Genomic DNA, 22647 nt, shown 5'->3' with positions numbered 1-22647 from the left:
CGTGGGTTTGGCTGCTTTGGCTTGCTCCTTGCTGGCCCAAGAGTCGGCACTGGTGCTCGTTGGCCAAGCCCTGGCTGCAGTAGCACGTCTGCTGGTGAAGGTGCCATGGGGGGACACTGAGCTGTGGCTAAGGCGGGAGAAAACATCACCATTAAGTGCTCTCCTCCGCCATCCTGGTATGTTTCCTTCAAAAGGGTTGATGAGTTTTATTTTTGCTACTTGGGGCTTTTTTTATTGACGTACTCTTTTCATGAGTTTTGAAATACCTGCCGGGGCAGTTGAAGAGCCTTCATATTACCTTCTTTTCCTGTCGCTTCGGTGCTTTCTGTAATGTAAGACTGTACAACATGTAGAGAAATATGAAAGCCTTTTTTGTAACGCATTGAAAGTACAAGGGTGACAGCATCCAGCTCGATTCTGCTGTTACACTCCAGCCTGGTGATGTTTTTAAAGTGAAATGCCATCACCAGGCTTTGGGTTTAGGATGTGTCTAAAACTGTGAAGAAATATGGGTTTGAAATTATTGAGAAGAATGTAACTTTATATTTGTATTTTAGTCCCTGAGTGGTGTGGCAGCGTCACTGTGCTGAACTAACACTTCTTCCTCTTATTCGAACAGGTCAAAACATGCTCGTCGGGAAAATGGGATGGTTGCCAAAATGCCGGTCTGTGATGGGTGCCATATTGCATTATTCTTTGAGTGGTGGAATACAGCTTGGGATTCTTCAAGGGTGGTTAATGTGGTACAAACTGTACCGTACAGCTGCTGAAGGTCTTAACCATTTGGATTCATGCATAACTTAATGGGCTCCTGGAAGAAGTGGAAGAGCCTCTTGACGAAACTTGAGGATATTGTGGAAGATGCTGCTGAGACCCATTTGGATTATGTCAGCATCTGATATCAAGGTCTTGCAGCTGGTGAAAGGTATGCTTCTCCCCTGTTGCAAAAATATGGTGTCTCGTACATCAAAATACTAAGCGCATCGTCTTTGTTTTAAACAAACTTGCTTTGTAACCTTTTATTGTTTTTGTCTTTGCCTTGCTGCTGACGCCTACCAGTAGTTTTGAGTGGTGTAATCTGACAGAAATGCCTTACTAATGGTTTGGCAATGTTTATATCTTAAATGTAGAAGGAAAAATTGAACATGAAAATATTTTTCTTTTCAGAGTTAACTGATATTTTCAAGGTAATGACTTCATTGGGTCTAGGAGTGCTTACCAGCTCTAGAAAATCAGACTAGTTAACTTTACAAAAAATAAGTTAAAAACAATTTAAAGAAAGCATTTTCCACAATTATGATCTTCCAAATAGCCAACTTTGTTTAAAGACATGTTACTATTTTGAGTTGAACTCAAGAAAACAACCTTCTATTTTTTAACCTCTCTTCTTCCACATAGCAACAAAAATCTTATGGATGGCTTGTATGGGGGAGAGAGCAAATAGAAGTATTTCACTTAAAAATTCAAGGGATTCTTTTGTTTCATATGTTTTTAAAGTTTTGATTTAAGGCTTCTTGTGGACCATGTTTCCATCCTGAATGTCAAAGTACTGTGAAAGTCTATTGAATGCAGACAGTGTTCAGTTTTCTTGTTACTGTATGAGATAACCGATGTACAAAAATGAAATGAAAACTAGTGGAGAGAACAAGCTGTTCAAGAGTTATTAATGAATAACAAATTATTCTTGAATCGAGATTAAGTGTTAATCCAACGGTGAGGAAATCATTGAGCCCCTTAGTGAACTATGAAAATTGCAAAGCACATTTTACAACTATTTAAAATCTGATCCTTTTATACCTGTCTTGTGCGCTTCTTATTTGTAGCTGAAAATGAATGACATGAAAACAGTTGGTTTTGCTGCATATTTCAGCTCATCTGATTGGTTCCAGCCTATACCATATGTAGGGCAGGCAAGTATTCATAATCTTAAGAAAAGTGCTGAGCTGGCTGGCCTACTTTAGAGCAAAATAGAAATCTGAAAGAATAATCACTTGTTATCCTTTCAAGTTGTAAACAGAGATATAAGAAGCAATACGGTCCTAATTTCCTGGTTCTGACTGTTTTTTAATAAAGAGCTACTCTTAGTTTTCTTGATTATTGAGGATAAGCTTTTTGTTACGTACTGAATGCAATTAATGTACATTTAATTTCCATTCTTAGTATTGTTCTGCACTTATACTTTTTTGAACTTTGCATGACTTAAGTTAGCCATATGAAAGTCTTTATTTTGAAGTCTCAGAAAAGGAAAGTCTTAGGCTGTTTGTGGAAAGAGGAAAAAAAGAATAATAAATGGATCGTGCTGGATAAAAATATTTAGAGCTGCTATCTAGTGTCATCTTGGAAAAGAAGCCCAGTCATTACGTTTCTGCGTTTAAAGGAAACCAAAACTGCAATCCTTTTCCCTTTCTGTGCAGATTTTCTTCTTGTTCGGTTTCTTCTCAGGCACTTGCCACTCTTTAGGAAAACTAAACTGGGCAGAAAAGGTACACTTCATTTATTTGCATGAAAGCCATTCATTTTCATCAACACTGAAAACTGAAGTGAATTTTTACTTAATGTAAATAGAAGCAACTCCTTACCTTGACTTAATCTGAGAGCTCGTGTCATCATTGCCGTAGGATTCAGGATATATTATGTAAATTATAGATATATTTGTGTCTGTTTATACCTGGAACATTTCAAACCTTACTAACTCGGTGACAAAACTGTTAAGCTTTAGAGGGGGAACGCGATTCATCTGTCTTCAAATTTATTTGGACTATTTCCAATAAAATGAAAAAAAGCATTCGCATGTTTGGAGATCAGATCTGCAGCGAGAGGAAAAGTAGGGCCAGCTAGGAAAAGTTTAGCGCGGCAGTTCCCAGCTGGTAGGCGTGCTGCGCGGTCGGAGGCGAGACCCTCGCGGGGTTCGCAGAGAGACAGGCAGAATGCTTTTTTTGCAGGCCCTGGCTGGGATGTCCCCGTACCTTTCTCCTGCGAGCAATCCCAGCAAAAAGGGGCCGAAACGGCAGGGGACGGAGGGAGGTTGTGGGGAAGGAGCAGCACTTGGGCACTGGGAGGGGCGATGGGGAGCACCCACCTTAACTGGGGCTGGAAGCAGCCCTGGTGCTTTCAGTGGGGGCTGGCTGTGAGGAGTTTGGGAGCTGCTGCTCGAGAGGGAGGTTTCAGGTACGTGAGCCCTGATGCTGTGGCTCTAAAGCGTGCGAAAATGGTTGTTCCTGTGGTTTGTCTCTGGTTACGGTTGGGGCTATGGCTTGCTTTGCTTGTGACTGTCCTGGAAGGTGATGGAAGTCCTCGTGGGTGTCCTGGGCAGTACGGGCTTGGGGGTGAGCTCTGAGCTCCCCCTCGCAAGCCTACCCTGGGATGTGGGGTTGTTCAGCTGGCAGAACTTACACCTAAACCAAATCCAGGCAGTCTGGGGAGCGGTTCCTCCTTTGAACTGTGCTCGCGGTTAAGAAGGTCTTCTAGCCAACGTATTTTGTCACACGAGAAAGCGTCTTGCTCCGTGTAACTGAGGTGAGAGTAACCCTGGGCTGGGCATGTCTCAGGCCGACGGAGCACAGGTGCAGAAGGGATTTAACGGGCTGCAAGAAGTGCTTTTACAGCATGTTGGGGGTAAGTGAATTGCAGTGTTGGAGTGGTACCTTGTGAGGAATGGGCAGAGGAGAAAAGGGCAGGCTTGGCAACTTGTGGATTTTTAGGTAGCAGAGGGAAGAGGTGGTATATGGAGTAACTTCCTATCAACAAACTTCTAGGAAGGTAGAGAGGAAAATGCCATAAGGACTTTATTTCTTTTATTGTTGCTTCCCTTTAGTCGAAGTGGTTTTTTTTGGCGGGGCATGAATTCCAGAATTCCCAAGTGAGGTAGATATTTGTGTAGACCTGCATGTGCCCCGCTGGTTCCTGATACCAAATGGAGCCGGGGTGCTTTCCTGAGGGCCTGCTGCCTTTCACCCCTCCGGTGGGAGACCCCGCTCCTGGCCGTGCAGGACAAAGGAGCTCCCTTCTTTGGAGGCTTTACCAGAACATCCCTCTTGGGATGCAGAAATACAGTTTGGCTCTTGAGTAGAATTTTGGGAGAAAGCTTTTGGAAATACGATTGTTAGTCCCTGAAAGGGCTCCCAAACAGTCCAAAGAGTATTGTGCAATTATGAGGAGGATGGCGTGGTAAGTAGTGACTTTGCCCTCCTCACTGGGAAGGTGAGGTAGAAGCTGTAGGACAGGGCATACTTCCAGAACAGAGCTGGCTTTGTAGCTTTGGTTCCATAGAAAATGGTATTGATACATGTCTGTGGGGTTTTTTGTTTGTTTGGTTTGGGTTTTTTTCCACTTTATTTTGCTCAATGCTGGTTGAATCTCATGTGCTTAATCATTTAGCTTCATATAGTAGAAATCATAATAGCAAATATGACGTCTTTTTTTTTATTTCTCTGCTTTCACTTATTTGTTATCTTATCAGGTAACTTGAGGTATAATACTCTCACAGAATCAGTATAAGCATTGGAGTGTGGTTTGTTTCTTTTTAGCTTGTGTGAGCAAATTTTGTGAGAGAGGTAAAAGCAAGTTGACCAAGGCTGGAAGGAAAGAGCTGCCACTTGAAATCTGGGAGTGGTGGTGGTGGGGCTTACACCCCCCCATTCTATTACAGTTATGATTGAGAAATACTTGCATGAAAACTTATAATGAAAAGGAAGCTTCCAACATGTGAGCTGCTTTCTGTAAAATGCTATCGGTTATGTCAGGACAGAGGCATATGGTGTCTGGAACAGTGTTCTTTCTCTTGATTGGATTTATTTTATGTAGCAAGCTTTCCAGCTCACTAACGGATTCAATTTTGATTTTTTTTTTTTTTTAACTTGCATTGTCATAACATGAATTTTATCACAAACTATTTGTGAAGCCTGACGTAGGGTGCTATTGTGCACGATACCTTGACCTTTCCTTGATTAAAATGCATAGATGTATTTGGGTTTGGTAGGGGGAAATAGATAAGCTGGGGGGATTAGGAATATTTTAACACAAATTGAATTGTGGTCTTTGTGCGAGGACAGGGATGGTACTTCCCCTGAAGGGTTATTAGACTACTGCAAGTGTGGATTCTGTATTCGTATCTATGAATATTGTAGATTAGTAAGAACATAGCGCGTTTAATTCTGTACAAAGAAGAAAGAAGAGAAAAACGCTGGTACCTAATCTGAATGGGCATGCTCCTGCTAAAGCATTTTGTACATGAAATGAGTTGCCTTAAGTCCTGCACGGGGAGATGAGTGTGGTGTTGCTCTGGATGTCGGCATTACTTCTCCTTCGGAGATAAGAGAGCAGTGAATTAGAACCACGAATGTTTGCATGGGATTCCTCGCAGGCATGGGAGGCGGGTGGGCGTGCAGGGGGAAGGCACGGGGTTGTCATAAAACTTAGTAAGTGGGCAATGGGAGCGGGTATTCTGGGCTGATAAGGATGGAGTCTGACATGACTGTGAGCCAGCGATGATGGGTGAGGAAAGGAAGTGGTGAGCTATCTTGAAAATGAGGGCTAGTTGCTAGTGATTGATGCGATAGGGAAAGGAGAGGTGGATTTCGTGGGAACGGATGAGCAGCTGTTTGTCATAATTTATGTGTCTGGAGGCCTGTGCCATCAGAGCATTTCTAATGGGAAAATGCAGTGAAATCTTTAAATGGCCCTAGCGTAGGTTATAAATATCTCCAGGATCGGCAGTATTGGCTTCTCTTTGGTGTATGACAATATTGTTTCTGTTTAATGCTGTACAAGGAAACAAAGTTAACTTTAGCTTTGCATGTTTTGAATTAAACTTGCTGCCAACATAACTGCAGCCTTCAGTTGAGGATACAAGTTAGCTGCTTCTGTTTGGCTTTGCAGTACTGTGCGAGGCTAAAATTCATTTAGGTAAGTGGTTCAGGAATTGCATATGTTGTTTTGAGATTATCTCGGAGGTGACACTTTGTGTGGCTGCTCGTTTAAGTTATCTTTCAGAATTTGCAAATGGGGTTTTTGGTTGGTATCAATGTTGCTGTGTGCATATGCTCTGAAAATAATAAGAGTTGTGATGGCTCCAGAATACCTAAGAAGGTACCCTAGATTACGCAGCAAACACTGAGGTGTATCTAAGCAACTCACTGCTTTTGTGCACGTTGGTGTAGTGCCACACAGGGCGTTCGTTAATTTAGACCTGTAAGCTACTTTAACTGTATAATGGTGCTACTGGACTTGATCTGTTAATTGTTGCTGCTGAGCTTGCGTACGATGTGGCTTCAGCTCTGCTGGTGCTGGAGCTCGCCCGGGCTGGTGGTAGTTCAGGGGGCTCTTCCCTGGGCTCCCTGTGGGGTGTGAACACGGGCTCAGTTGTGCTTTGTAGAGAGGCTGGTTTTTAAAGGCTTTAGGCTTCAAGTGTTGGAAATTGCGAGGGTGTTGGAAGAGACACTCTTCCCCTTACAGAAGGTGTGTAGCCGTGGTAAAAAACAGAAGATAAGGTAGATGATGAAAGGTGTGCTATCTCTGGGGCTTAAGTTTGCCATATTCAGAGTTTTATGATGCAATATAGGCTGTAGCTGTATTCATTCGGGCTCCTGGACTGGACCTGTGGAGCATGTTTAGGCATGGCTGGAAAACAGACATTGGAAGGAAGGGTGGTTCTGGTTTACAACTTCATGTTTTCGGTGCCTTGCTTTTTTGTTTATTGAAATTCATTGCACTTGCAAAAGAATGAATGAAAGAAACATAATTCTAAACCCAGGAGCTTGTTCTTCATCATGTAGGTATCTTTCAGCTTCAGGATTTGTAGATGTTATTTTTTATAGTCTTAAATCTATGCATTATGTAGCTTTATCTGTTTAAAGCTTTCCTTCTCTGTATGGTCAAAATCTGTGTCCTAGATCATGGCTTGGTTTATCAGATTTGGATTAACTGCGATTTCTTCTTTTCAGATAGCTTCTTTTCCCATGGTATCAACACCTGGTACTTGAATATTCATCACCCATCTTCAGGAGACTTTGATGCACGAGCATTTCTAGCCTAATTTAGTTGACTATTTCAATGCGTTGTGAAAAACTTTGTTTAAATTGAGAGAAAAGTTGAGTGATTATTGCTTTTAGAGCATAAATGGGAGCACAGCTTGCAAAAACAAATTAGCTGTCCCTGTAAAAATCTATATTGTCAACTTAGTTACTCTCCATACATCAGCTATGGGAGTTAGCTAGAGGGGGTTTGATGTGTATCTCCTGTGGGAATTCCAGCACTTGGGCAGTGGAGGAAGGGGGCTATTAACCTGGTATATGTTCATGACAGCAGTTCACCTAGTAATAGGACTGAGAAGGAAGTTTTAAAGGCACAATAAGAGAAAGTTGCTCCCTCTCCCCAAAGAAATGAACAATTTTCTTAATGTCTGTTGAGATTGGTTTTGGACTACAGGATGCCTCTAGATGTGAGATTAATTAGGTGCTAGTTTATTTTAAATCTTTTCTTTAAACTCATACCTTCCTTGTATGCATTTTAGTGCATAGTAGCTTAAAACTAATACCTGAAATGTTTTCATCAGCCAATTTGAGTTACCCAGTGCACTTTTTTCCTGTTTAGCCACCAACATTTGAGCTGCTGTGTCTAAATCCAGTCATCCAGGACAATTTTCAGCAGAGTGAAATAATAGTTGCTATTGACTTCAGTCATGATATGGACCACTGTTTTTTGGGGGAAAGCAAGTCAGACACCAGAGCCTCTGTGTGTGTGTGTATACACGTACATTACATGCTTATGTTTTAGACACAAATATATACATACAGACATGTACACATGCACACCATACAGTCCAAAACCAAAGGTGTGGTACCTGAGGCAGCTTCATGAAGGGGACAAGTGGTTTTTCCCCTGTTTGAAACAGTGTCTCGTGCATTCCCAAACCTTGCTTCTGTTGCCTTATGTCGGTGGTCTTCTATGCTGTGTTCCCTTTTTGTTTTGTTTTTTAGCGACTCAAAATGAAAGACACTCCCTGTTCCAATTTACCAGTTTGTTTCTTAAAATACATCCTGCATGTAAATTGTGATCGGTCAAAAAATGTATAATTTAAAAGTGTCTATTGAATTAGTAGTGACCAGGCATATACTGAAAGAATTCACTGTAATCGGTTGTAAAACACTTTACCTCAATCTCAGGCATACTGCTCACTCCTCTTCCCCCCAAAAAGACACCACTGAAAAGCAGCAGGGCATATCTGAAGTGGAGCTATGACAAGCGCTAAAAAAAAAATATGAGTTTTTTCAACTGGTAATCGATCTGGCTTAACTTTTTAATGTGTGTATGTATATTGTATATATGTATGTACACACCCATGTATGTTGGTTTGATGGAATTCATTGCTTTAATTTATGCACAGTGTAATAGTTGTAATACTTTTTTTTTTTATATCTGGTTTTAACATCATCAGTAAGAATTGTTGTGAGTACCACCAAAACTATGTGTGGAATGTTACTTGTTGTGGACTTCATGCAGGGTAGATGTATTAGTGGCTCTCTTTTGAGACAAGTGAAAGGATGTTTGCAAAGGAAGACCAGAACCATTCGCAGATTGATTTCTTTGCATTTGCAAATGCAAAGAAATCAATCAACTGCTTTGACCTTGGGTTGTGTGTTGCAGTTGAAATAGTTTTTACCCTGAATGCTGTTGCAAAAGGCAGTAAGTTAAGATATGACGGATCAGAGCAAGAGTAGGACAGAAAAGAAGCAGAATAAGAATTCTTGTGTGTTTGAGATTTGTTGCCCAGGGTTATGTATCTTGAGCCTTTTCTTAAAGTGTTGGTACAGTCCTGCGAAGCATAGTTGGGCTGTCCAATATCTGTGTAGGAGAGCATATTCTAGACATTGAAAAATGTCTACAGCATTCTTAAAAATAAGCTTTTGCAGACACCCTATAGTCTGGTAGATAGTTTCTGAACATGAAGGGGAGGGGAGCTCTCTGGTTTGTTGCTCTGCTAGATCAGAAATGGTGTATCCGAGTGATTGTTGCTAAATTAAAGCAGTGTGTATTCTAGGCTTCTCATTGCTTAGTGTGACTAGTGCTGTGCAAACGCCCCAGGAATTGCCAGGAGCCACTTTGCATGTAACGTTTTCCCTTGTTTTCTACCGTGGGCAGTGGTTTATGGCCACATATTTGTGTAAGAGGAGTAGGGTGTCTTTATTCTTATTTTTTTTTTTATTTCAAATGCTTCCAGGCTGAAGAGAGCTATGAAGTAGCTGTTCTTTCAGGTCAGTGCCTGGATTAACTTCTTGGCAAAAACTTGTTATGGATCATATACTGCCATCACCACAAAACACTGTAAGGGAAATAGGGTATCTCTAGTTCTGCTTAGGTAAGATCAGTTTCTTCTACAAAAAACAAAAAGAGAATCTCTCTGGAGAGGCAGGGGTTGAATGTGGTATAATAACCACTTGCTAGAAAGATATGTGATAGTAGTTAGCTTTTGAGGGAGATGCAGCCGCTTAGCCTGTCTCTATAAAGAGAACCAGGGTGCGCTCATTGGAAGAATATTGGTGTATCTGTTGGACAACAAATGTTGTTGTATGTATTCTTAATGAATTTTGACTTAATCTACCTCTTGTCTTGGTGCTCAAAGATGAGAAACGCAGAGTCTGAGGAAGATTGCCATGAACAGTTGATGCCTGCATTTGGGTGTAGGGCCATACTTGCTGTATAGCAGAGCTGGCAAAATGTATAGGCATTACTGGCTGTCTTATTTTTGTTTTTCCAAGTGGGAAGGGGAACAAACAATTCATTAAGCATAATAGAATATTTAATTTTTCTTACAATTTTTGTATGGTTCTTGTCCTGTCTTGGTTCTCTAATTCTTGGATTTAGAGTTGCTATGCTAGCTGCACATACCTTATTAATTATGCTGAAATTGTAATAAGTAGAAATTGTATTTGAAAAAATTCAGCACAAGAATTCTGAATAGGTTAATATTAATTTTAAAATGAAATCTCATACTTCAAGGGTCAGAGTCTTTTGTCTGAGGAGAATTATCAGCATAGAAGCTCTCTGTATCTTTAACTGAAATGGTCTCTAATTTATGCTTGATTCTTCTGCTAGGTTAATGTTAATTAGTTTAACATATCACTCCTAAAAAATGTCATAGTTGAGTCATTGTGTAGGTAACAAATCTTGCACTGGCTAGCAATGAAGAAATATTACCTCTATTAAAATCCACACTTAAACCGTGGGAGTCAGTAAGGACTCATGACATTTTGCAGTCATCCAGCTTAATGCATTTTAATGCCTTCAGTGGTGTGAGGTTTTTTCTTGGGGGGCTGTGTGGGGGATAAGCAAGTGAGGCAGAGCTTTCAGATTATGCAGTGCAGTAGATAGTGTAACCCGTGCCAAGTGAGAAACCTGGTAGAAATGCTGGCTCAGGCAGAGGTTAGGGCTGGATACTGTAACACTGATTTAACCTTAAAAAAAAAAAAAAATCTGTCTGGTGTTGGTTTACCTAAAGAAAGCATACATAAGCAGTAGTAAAAAAGTTGAAATCTGCTTAGATTCAGAACCCAAGTAATTTGGTATTAACACCACAGCTAAACATTTACAAATATGCATGCTTGTAATTAGCTTAGTAGTTTTGTCCATCTCTGCCCTGAGAGAAGCATTAGAACTGGGCCTGTACTGGGAGGCAAATTTCGGTCATAACTGTGGAGTGGTTAGTGTGACTCCTTAATCCTTTTTTTTTTTTTTTTTCCAAATAATCCCCCAGCCTCCCAGAGGAGGTGATGGTGTGGTGCTGCCAAAACAGCTGTGAGCCTGTGCTGATTCCTGGCATCCTGTTCGGCTGTTATGGGAATTCCAGGGTATGGGACTGGCAAGGCAAGTTAGTCTGATCAAACCTTTAACGAAAAGATGCTGCCCACATTTATTTATTTATTTAAACCATCAGCATCTGAATGGTAACGAGCAATTGAATTGGTGTTTGAGTGTGCTGTTGCTTTCTCTGCCTGAGGAAGCCTGAGTGAGTGGAAGGTCTCGAGTCAGTGGAGTTTCACTTGAACAGCACAGGCAGGCATGGTCAAGAGACAAGGACTTTGCATCAGAAATGTTAATCTGAAAATGTTTAAACCTCCTCCATTGCTAAAGGCCATAAGCACTTACATGGCACAGGAGCAAGGCAGTCCCTCCAGTATGTGGCAGAGAATGTCTGAACCTCTGGAGGGCACGTACCAGTGCATCTCAGAAATCACAAACTAACCAAACAGATGTATTTGCTTGCAAAGTGTGTGTTTGTTTCCCTGTGAAGCAGAAGACCATAGCTTTGTGGCCAGGTAAATGTGATGAGGTTGATCTGGAAAAAGAAGAGTTACCACGTTGTAATAAAATGCAAGCAAGCAGCCAACGTGTTCTATCATCTCACAGTCTGAACGTTGGAAGAAAGTAGGTTACCTCTTTAATCTTTGTAAGAATCCTGCTAAATTCAGTGTTTCAGATCAGAGAAACGGCTGCTTTGCAGCAGGTGGAGCTGGCAGAAGAACAGGAGTGTTCTTCTGCTTCCTTTCAAATTGTGGGAGCATTTAAGCTCCTTTGGACTATTTTTACTTCTGTCCCCCAGTAAAAAGCGGAGCTGGTGATTATTTGTTTTGGTATGAAGATTCAGTGAAGTTTTGTTCATAAAAATGTACCTTTCCTGGACACCCTGCCTTACTGCTCATAGCTCTGGTGTATTTGTTGAATGTCTCAATGTAGTCAGGTGTGATATAAGACAACTATCCCTTTGAAGTGGTTACAATCTTCAATGTGTCACACTGACCTGCTAATGAGATACATACACAATAGTGGGTAAGTATGAACATTAGGTTTTCCTTTAACTGAAGGAGACCTCTTTCTATGAACAGGGTGCTCTTAAGGTGCCGTTCTCCTGAGATGGTTTTACTTTTAGCTCCCTTAGCCATTTGCTCGTTCATTTGCAATTATAAATTCTGGTTACCACAAGAGTTGAAAAATTGTAGCAAATGAGTGACTTCTTTCTGAATTTGCTTCTCACCTCGGATTTGCATTAAGCTTTCAGACTTCCTTTAATTTTAAGCATGAAAACTGAATATATTACAGTAATTTTATTAACATCAAAAGGCTTCAAATTGTTCACGTGTAGCTCTTAAAATTTATAAAGCAGCAGTTTAAGACTTTGAAATTCTTAACAGATGCTCAGCTATGTTCTCAGTATTTGAGCTTAAAGCAGAAAGAATTTAACTCAATTATAATAATGTAAACCTTTCCCCTTTGCTTTGCATAATTAAATATTTTAATTTACATAGCACAGAAGTTTAACATTCCAAACAGGGTAGATAAGCAGAAGAAAAAGGCATACAAAGATGCATCTTTGATGCATGCAGAGTAGTAATGCACTTGCTGGTAATCTTACTGCACTTATTATTAACAACTTTAACTAGAAATCCATATGCAAATTCCTGTCAATATGGATTGTATTTAATGTGTGATTATTATTATTTTTTTTTTTAAATTGGGTCCATCTCCTGAAATAGTAAAGTACATTAGAACTGGGGCAGGAATACAGTAACCTTGATATCTTCTTTTACTCCTTGTTTTAACATATTAATTAGTGGAACAGGTCTGGGGAAAATTAAGGTTTCCCTTTATTTGTTTGGCCAACTTATGTGGATGCAGGAGATGGCTTGAGTGTGCCTGTGTGGAAATCTGTGATCCTGTATGTCTCTGATTTACAACTGGTGTTGGAAAAACTATACTAGAGGTGGTTATTACGATCACCTTGAGTAATGTTGTGTATCAGATTCACCAGCCTGCTGTCAGAGTATTATCTCTGTGGTATAATGTGAAGCACCAGGTGTTTTGAGGGCTACAGAATAGACCCAAGATCTGCAAATAAACAGCTGCACTTCTTTAAACTACTGCTGTTTGTCATGTCCATATCAGCAAAATGTATCGGACTGAAGTGAATCTTTGCTATGTTTCTGAAGAAATTTAGTGTGACTTTTGTTGGCTAGTTTAATGTCACACTTGAATCTTCTTGGAAGTGGGAGGATCAGTGATGTTCTCCTGTAATAAAATGAAACACTTCTGATTCTTATGTTTCTGAGTTCTTAAATTATGTAATACATCACAGATTACACCAAACTACATGTGATTAAATATAAGTGTGTAAAATAAGAGAAAAAAGCTTTTCTTTTTCTTTTCCTTTTTTTTTTTTTTGTAGTGCCTTTTTGTTTGCTTACCCGGTGAAGTTTGAGGGTACGTGTCTTGGTTTGGTTGAATGTCATACATTGAAGCAGTTTGGATGTATTTTTTCTTTACATTTATTACATGCTTCAAATCTCAAATTCTTAATGCCAATATGTAGAATACATAAAAAAATGCTATACATTCGAATTAAGAGAGGATGGATTTTTAGACAAAGCTTAGATTACTAATGCTATTTTCAGCATATGGATTTTGTGGCATATATCAAAATACAAAATAAAGTGGAAATCCAAGCAAAAGGGAGAGCAACTGTATGCGTTTATATGCGTATGCATGTGTTGCGGGAAGGGGGAACTTAAAGGAAGTCAGTGTGTTTATCCTTCACCTTTTATTCACATTTCCTGCAGGGATCCTTAATTGGTGAGCTTTGGGAAATTGTTTCAGTGGCACTTACCTTTCTGGGTTTTTCTGTCAATTGTCTGGGTTTCTTCCATTTGCACATAGATTTTTCTAGTGCACTATAGAAAGCTTTGTCATCTTTTTTGCCTTGTTTGACGGGAGTGAAGATAAGAGAGCAGGATGTAGGTGAAAAAGAATGAGAATTTAATTTCCAGTGTAGCAAAATTTCATGTCCTAAAGCTTCTTCTGATAGACATCCTTTTAATATAATGAGAGTGGCTGCTTGCTAAATACAATCCAAGAGTGTAGGTTACTTGCTTAAAGAACAATTGAAGTTACAAGGATCTCATTAACTTTGATGTTCATATAATCCCAGAAGCCTGTAACAATACCTCTACTCTTGTTTTCTTTTCTCTTGCCTCTAACATTGGTCATTGGGGAGCGCTTACATGTTCTAAAGAAGTCTTTGGGACCTCTGAGCACCTTAAAGATAACTTCTATTGGTAGAAATGCAACTGGAGACTGTGGTGTTCTCTTAGTTTTCATTATTGTTCTTTTTGCTTTAGCTGTTAGGTATTTTGCCAGTTCTCTGTTGCATTCTTGCTTCATTACACTTGTTCTACATATCTGAAAGGTAATGAGAAGTTTGCATTACGAAGTAGCTACTTAGCTCAGGAAATTGTAGTATTCTCTAGATTTTTGAAATGTTTTGATGCTTAGGAGAAAAATGGTGGTTTTTTGGTTTACGGTGAGTTAAGTGTAGTGAATGTATTGGAGAAGTGTCAGTATTGTAGTCAGATAAGTTATTTTTGTATATGAGGAGTAAACATGGTTCTGTGGGTTTGGTTTCCTAACTGGATGTCTTAGGTGTGTTTCCCTCCAGTTGGTTTTCTCTGTTATCATATTCTCTCTGGCTCTGTTTCTGTTCATTTACAACTGGATTTTACTATACTGAGGCCTCTGAGGTGAGATAGGGGATTGTTTCAGCATAGAGTTAGGCATTTATCTAACTCTCTATGTGTATGAGGTAGGATTTGGTTTCTTTTGGTGGTAAGAATCCAGTGCAGAGAACTGTATGTAGAAGATGGGGAAATACCTTTCTTGCTTAATGGATTTTGCTCACAACTAGTTTATGCTATGTGGTTTAACTTACTATAAAAGTAGTGTGTTGCTGCTTTACTAAGCCTTTCTTGCTCCCTTTTCCTATTCTTGACCTTGTCAAAGACTCTTAAAGTAATTGTGCGCCCGTTTCTCTTTTAAAAACTAAATGAAAAACCCCATACCTGACATTCTGAAAATAATATTGGAATATTAGGCCTGGCAGTCCCTGGAGTACAACCATTTATTTCTGTAGTATGTGCACTTTTTCTCAGGTTTGTTTTTGTCCAAAGGTTTGGGGAGTGTCTATGCACTTTCCACTTCCCGAGTCATTAATGATTTGTAGATGATTGGGTCCAAGTTTAACTATTTGCCTGTAATCTCTGGGGATTAGGATTCCTAGATGTTCTGATACCAGGGACTGCCGTTAGAAACTGCAGTGAATAAGCAAGTCCCGATTTATGTGCATTTAATTAATCCTAATGCCTGGGACTTGTTACAGTAAATTCACACATCTGGGCGAGTGCCCAGGGTTTTCAATGAATTCTTACAATTTGGGTATTGACCTTTGAGGGCTGGAGACTAGAATCAGGGTATCATCCACATAAAACGTCGTTCTTCTGTGGGACCTATTTTAGTATTTGTTAACGTCTCTCAGTCCATGGCTCTGATTATGTTGAAGAGGGGCAGGGCGAGCAGGCATTCTTGCTCTGATCTTGGTTGAGAAGTATGATTTTTCTTAATGCAGTTTGAAAAACAGACCCCTCCACAGAAGTTTAATCCAATTGAGAGATGGTCAGTGTATCTCATTTTCCTAAGGACTCTGATGGGATAATCCCAGGTAACCCCATCATAAGCTCTTTTCAGCATCTGGCGATACCACTGCTGAGTGCTGTGATACTGCAGGTGACTTGATTAGTTGCTTGAGGTTGCCTTGTCCAGGCCTGCATGTGATAAATCTAACCCAAAATATTTTAATAATTTTGAGTGCCAACTTATTCAACTTAAAAAGGGAGTGGTGGGGGGAAAGATTTGGCATGGAATCTCTCTGCCATGGTACTTCGGCTGCACACTGGAGGAGTGAAGTATTACTGCAGTAGAGGAGGACCGTGTTAGGAAATAGTTAAACTGGACACACCAGTCCATGGGACTGTGATCCTTGTGACAATTAAAGTTGCAATTTATTTGAAACATGCTCAACTGATGGCACCTATCCCTGGCTAGGTTATAGTGCACATAGCTGGTTTTTTTTCATGGCTGTAGGAAATAGGCATCCTTTCCCTGAGCACATCGCGGGGGTGGTAAGAACATTTGCTTTGCTTTCAGCACTGCCTAGGTTTTCCTGTGTTGCTTCTGTAGTTGGATCCTTTTTCCTCCGGACTAAGAGATGTTTCTGAAATGCAGGGAGGACCCTCCCTCCCTCCACACCAGTTGTGTCAATTGGAATGTTAATGTCATTTGGGGCTCTGTCTCTATGGAGTATCTGGGCAGAGTGTTACATCCCTCTTTGAGGTTTTTCTTTCCTATCTGTGTGGTGGGAATTTGATTTCTTCCTTCAGTTCTGATCATTTTTCTGTAAGAGGTTATAGACAGTCCTCTCTTGTATATCATTTCTGTGTGGGAGCTGTTTAATCATTATACCAGGATTTTTAGTTTCAGCTTGGGTACTTTGGCAGGGTCTAGATCTCAACTTGTGCGCTCTTTGGTCAGGATTTCTGGGTGTTGTGTGTGGTGTGTTGTTTAGGGGTTTTGTTTGTTTGTTTGTTAGGTTTTGATGTGTTGGGTTTTTTTGTGTGTTTGTTTGGGTTTTTTTTTTCCCATTTTGTAATATCGTTGTTGGAACTGGAATCCTTGAAGGTCTCTGGTTTGCTGTGAATGAAATCCACAAAGTCAGCGCTTGGGAGGAATGAGGTATCAATTCTCCCTACCTTTCCCTGTCCTTTGGGAGAGGAAGTCTCAGTGAACATCTGCATTGGCTGGGGATTGCATTGTCTACTCTACAGTAATCTTTACATGTTTATTTGTACCTACAACTGCTCCGATGGTGTGAATATGAAAATGATATTTTTGTCTACCTATAAAATGAAGGATATACAGCATTGGTAAGGAGGGGGAAGAGCTCAGGGGCAGGAATGGTGATACTTGGTCAAACAAAGTTTTGTCTTTTGGGGGAAAAAAGGAATAACAAATGCATTAGAACTTTTTTTAGTGGCATATCCGAGGGCAACAGTATGCACAAAGACAATGACAATGTAATTGGTAGCTCAGGAGCTTTATTGTAGGGGGTATAAGTGGTCTGATTAAAGGCTGATATGCTCAAGATCCTCACTGAGCTGTTGTGGGTGCTTCAGGAAGAGCGTGAGAACAGGGCAAGTTTGTATTTATGCTTTCACGGTTTCCAGTGATTTATTGCTTGTGAGCCTTGGACTTGTCTGAGTGAAAGTGTCTTTGTAGTTAATGATCATCTGAGGATTTTTTTTCCCATCACTTTCTGAACCAGTGGGGACTGGTAGTATTCACCGTACCCAGTGGCACTGAACTCCACAATGGACTTCACATGAAGAAATCTGCTTTCGTTTGGTTTGAACCTGCTACGAGCCGGGTTCCTCCAATGCCCCTCTGCTGTTGTAACAGAAGATGTAATTGTTTCCTGCTTGCCTTCCCCTGCCAGCTAGAATCTTGCAGAACTCTGCATCGTCTCCCTCCGTGGCCTCTTTAAAGAGGTTATAAGGCTAAAGGAGCCACACGTAGGAGCTGTCTCTTACCTTTGATTATTTCATCCTTTGTTCTGTGTTTTCTAGTTCTATTGTGTCCTGTTGAAAGAAGAAACCAGGTTTATGTAGTGATACAGCTTTTTTTGTTTTCTTCCTTATGTATTCCATAATAATAATAATTGATAGCTTTCTGTTTCCTTTTTATCTTCCTTTTGGACTGCTACAAAGAATTACACTATCTATTAAAGCAATCTATTGTTGCCCCAGAACTTTGTTCCTTACTGGTAGGACTCATGGCTGTCTATGTAAAGGAAATACTAGGTGTTCCCTGTCATCCTCCCACTCCACATATGTTTTATTGTTTTTTATTAAATTTCACATATAACTTAAATGCTGTAGTCACTGAAGATGCTGAAAACTTTTTTTTTCTTCAGAGGTTAAAGAAACACTCATCAGAATAATACTGAAAAGCTGTAGCCCTTCCAGAGATGTCCCAGCTGACAGTGCAGGCCAAAGAAAAGCTGGAAGGGCTTGTTCCTCTGGGAGTCAGAGAGCAAGTACAAGAATCAGTAGAGTAGGGATAGTCTGTCCTTGCTGTAGGCTAAAAATACAGAAACTCCTTTTTATTTCTGTATCTAGTAGAACTAAATAAAAAGGAGTATTGTTTACTGCTTACAAAGAGATATTGGCGGAACAGAGGATCTTAAGTAAATCTTCTGATTATTGAGTTGTTAATATTTTGACAAGTATTTGTACCAGCAACTTAGCACGTGGCTTTTTACATGTTTGCTGTTACTTTTTTTTTTAAAGTTATTTCTCTGTCAGCCATAGATTTAGTTTTGGCTCCTGATAGTTTCGCAAAAAAAAAATGCAAAATAACTCTCATGATACAATCAACCTAATTCTTTCATATAGATTATATATCCTGAGCATGAGAAATAAAGCAAGCAACTAGATGCTTCAAGTGCATTTTGGAAAGAGCTAGCAGTGCTGTCCTAAAGCTGTGCCAAAGTCAATGAAAATACCTTATTCCTTCTCTGTTAGCTGAGCAAGATGTATAGGTACAGCACCATAAGATGGAGGCTGCTGTCACCGTGCCTGGATACAGACTCGACAGACAAGGAAAGGTTCAGGGATTAACGGGAACTGTGATGTAGTGGCTGAGAGAAGAGGCATTCAGAACAGGGAACATCCCCTTGTGTATTACAGATATTGGAAGTATTTTTATTGTCAGCTTTCAGCGTATGATTTGCAAATTGCATACAGACCCAGGTGATATCTAGTGTTTTGTATGATTCATGACCAAATTAAAAAACAAAAAAACGCCCCCAAACCCCGTCAAGTTATACGTTCTACTTTGTTTAAAAGAAAAACTAAAAATTGCACCTTGGGTTTGGTTAAATGTGGAATTCAATCACTAGAGCTACTTCAAAGAGTTACACAGAGGACAGCCAGACAGTGTACTCCTATACTGTATTACCAATTTAACTGTCTCTGTTCTAGGCAGGATTTTGATTAAGGGCATTTGAATTGTGATTCTTAAGATGTTAAACTTTTTGAAGAAGGGGTATATCACTTAGGATCAAAGAGGTAAGAGGAAGATCAGAGCTCTTCTAAACTGGTCCCAGAGGAATTGGGTGGCTGAAGAAGCTATTCATTCTTCTTGCGTATCCCAGAACTAAAACACAAATCATGCCAAAGAGCCCATCTTGGTGGTATAGGGAAAAACTGAGCCTTTGAGCAAGGTAGGCATGAATTAGTTAAATTGGTGTTGCTAAAAATATTTTTTCCCCCTCTAGAGATGGCATAGCTCATGATAATGTGTACAAATGGTCTTGTAAATTCAGGGAACTTGAGTTTCAGGCACTCTGGATTTAAAGATGTAATGACTAGCCTTCAGTAGCCACATCTAATGGGTTGGTGTATCAGTGTCAAAATTAGAAAGTACCTATTAAAAAGGATGTGGAATCAAATTGATCTGTATTAGCCATGTCTTAGGTGTTTCCACTGCATGATGAAAATGATACTTTGGCGGTAAGTGGAAACTTGCAGACTATTTTGTTAGACACGTGTATCAATTTAGGAAAACAAATCCAAATCCGAAAACAGAAGGAGAGAAAGAGCACTTGCTTGATTCAGCTATTTTGCCCAAGAAGGCCTTGGGGAATAACTACCAAATTGGGAAGGGAAATAGAGAGAACGAGTGGACTCCTGTTGTGTAGTACCAGTGATGCTGATCTCTTGTAGGAGATGCAGGGGTCTGCTTGCTGCACAGGGCACCTCAAGACTAAACACTGGTTATCTAGTTAGAAGTACTGGAAGCTGCCTGTGAGTGATGATGGTTGAGTATTTGTGTTTGGCTTAAGAAGACTGACGTGGGGAACTATACCGACTTTGGCATGACTTCTCAGAATTAGTTGTGTTTTGCAGTGTTAATAGAGTAGTGTGCCTGGTATTTCTTTTCTTTAAGCAGGTTCTTGAACGGCAAGCCCTTTGTCCTCTGTAGGACACCCTGTAGTTTGGGTGAGTGAGGTTGGAATGCCCCCCCCAGGCATCATCCTCCGGCAGCTGCTTTGCAAATCCCATGTGTGCGGTTTATTTGGCGTGAGCTGAAAAACTGGGCTTATTTGTAAAGAAATGTGTGGAGTACCAGGAATCATTCACACAGGTATTTAGTTTCTACATTTTCTATTCACTGTTCTGTGGCCAGTAGCCTCAAATAAAAAGGGGCAGGACTGGGCAAGGGGAGCAAAATCTCTCTGCCTCATGTTACACTGGGGTTTGGGTTGCTAGAAAAATGCCTCTGTTTTAAGTTGATGGATTTTGGAAGAACAGCTCACCTATGCTTGTTGGGCTGCCTTTTTTTTTTTTTTTTTTTTTTTAAACTACTCTTCTTTTTTCCCTCTCTGATGTCGAAATGGAAGAGCAAGTCACAAGCTCAGGGCCTTTTTGCCATAGCGCTTGGCTCCGAGTGTAAACGGCATACTCCAGGCTATCTGTGTTGGGGGTCTGCCTGAGAGAACTGGCTGCATTCAAAATTCTCATTGGGGAAGTGATGGATGGCTTTGCTGCAAGCTGCCTTTTCCCCTTCAGAGTGAGCCTGGGAAGGAGAGGGCTTCTGAGGAGTTGTCGGCATTTGATAGCTGTACAGAAACCTCTGTGTGCTGGATCGCTGGAGCAACGCTGAGAGGGGAAAATGAGAATAATCTAGAGCCCTGCCTGTTCAGACAGTACCTGCTAAACTTGCTGAAATGCAGGTAGTACCAAACACATCTGATGAATAGAGTCTTGTTCGTGGTATCAGGTGGGAGTTGAATATTACATAAATATCAGATTTATTAAGAGCTCTTTTCTTGTTCAGTGAATATTAAAGAATGATTCCTCTTCTGTTGAATAAAGGATAATCTGTTGATAACAGTCTTTTTGAATTCAAAGGTATTGGGACTGCGTTTTGAAAGGTGGCGTTTCCTAAGAAACAGATCAGTTGAGAGAAGAATATTTTTTTCTGATTTCTCTTCTGTGAAGAAATGCAGAGATATTAGTTGAGCATTTCTTAAGATGATATTTCTTGAGAGAGTCATAGTTCATTTCTCTGTCCAGTTAAAAGTACCTAGTGGAGATTTATGTAGGTCTTTAAAAAAAAAAAAAATTATGTACTTTTAAAGGAGTCCAAATCAGAAGTTTGTTTTTGATAGTCGTGACATACTGGCTAACTGGTGTGTTCTGGTCCAGTGCTTTAACACATGCATCACTGAGCTATCCAAGTAAGTGATCATACTTTCAACACTAGCTCTGTTTTTTTGTATTTGTACAATGCTTTATTTCTCAACTTTGCAGTTACCCTGCTAGATTATTTAAGCATTATTTCTACTTGTCATTCCTTTCCCTTGTCTGAGAAGAACAATATACTTTGCAAGCAACCCCATTTAAATTGAAATGAAGTCTGTCCGCTGTTTCCAGCACTAATCTATATCTAGGAGCCTTTACATATTGACATGTGTCTGAGATGAGAAATTATGATATGGTGTTATTAAGTTTACATCACTCCAGCTAGATCTCTGCACTTAAAGCAGAGATCTTTCTTCTTTGCCAGGTATGAAGAATAAAATAAATCGTCTGGTATATAGTAACTCTTAGGCAAAAAAAAAAATATTTCCGGAGAATTTAGAAATGCATTGATTTACTTGAGCTAATAAGAATGTAATTGTAAATAGGGGTCATTTAAGCTATTTAGAAGATGAGTCAGACTTCTGGTTCCAAGTGTCGTCTAACAAAATTACCTAGCTCAAACTGAGAAACTTCTTCTAAATTTAGCGGTCTTTATTGTGTGTTCTTCTTGCATGATGGGAAAAATTCCTCAGTAGAAGGTGAAGAAATGCTTTAGCTCAGAGTTTGAAGGAGGAGTTAGTTCTTTTCTTAAAAACAGCTGTTCTTTTATGTGGTTTCCACATGCCAGTAATCCTGCTGTCACCTACTGCTCTGCCATAAAAGGAGGAGGCTTATTTTTTAAAAAATCACAGTGTGATGATTTCAGTATTGGTACAACTGGAAGATGTCCTAACTGCTTTTTAATCAGGTTAGGTGTTTAAATCGGCACTGGGGGAGCTGGCTGGTGGTGGAGAGGAGGCCCCGTGCGGTGCAGGTGGGGTCTGTCCTGGGGAGCGTGGGGGCCTTTCGGGCTGGCGCTACCCCTGAGGCTGCCCCGTGCCAAGGCTCTACGCCTCTGCTCCGTGGCCAGCATTTCGTATGCTCTCTAGTCTGTCCCTGAAGGCTTTAGTGCTGCTCTGCTCGCCTTTTGGGTACCACGGACCGTGCTCTACCGCGGGGTGCGGTACAAGGGCCGCGAGCGGCTGGTTTGGGGGACATTAAAGATGGGCAACTGCCTCTGCCTGTACCGGCCGGAGAAGAACGGACCCCCGTTCCACATCATCCGTTTCCTCACCGAAACATGAGCTGTGGGACCTGGAAAACAAATGCCCTTCTCATTCTTTCGATTTGGTGATTTTTATTTGTGCAGACCTTGAAATGAAAATCCTGCAGAGCAGCACGTGAAGCCTTTCCTTCTTCCCTTCCAGGCTGTTGTCCATGGGCCTTTGTGTGTTTGGTTTTTTTGGTTTTTGTTGTTTGTTTTCTTTTTTTTTGTGATGGAATAACTGAAAGCCTGGTCTTACCATGTCTACAGACAAATAAGGATACATACACAATATACAATGTCTGTAGTGAAAATGGTCCCAGT

The 22647-nt window shown here is 40.4% G+C and overlaps 1 long non-coding RNA gene across 1 annotated transcript in view; it reads left to right on the top strand.

Annotated features, from left to right (window-relative positions):
* Positions 1-623: 623 nt before the first annotated feature.
* LOC128149363 (uncharacterized) overlaps positions 624-22647 on the top strand; it is a 166288-nt gene continuing 144264 nt past the window's right edge. Inside the window, exon 1 of the long non-coding RNA XR_008237623.1 lies at positions 624-925. This is a non-coding gene — a long non-coding RNA (uncharacterized LOC128149363). The remainder of the gene's footprint in view (positions 926-22647) is intronic.

The sequence above is a fragment of the Harpia harpyja genome, chromosome 1 (genome assembly GCF_026419915.1).
Source record: "Harpia harpyja isolate bHarHar1 chromosome 1, bHarHar1 primary haplotype, whole genome shotgun sequence".
Taxonomy (NCBI): Eukaryota; Metazoa; Chordata; class Aves; order Accipitriformes; family Accipitridae; genus Harpia; species Harpia harpyja.
This window is presented reverse-complemented; position numbering and strand designations above follow the sequence as displayed.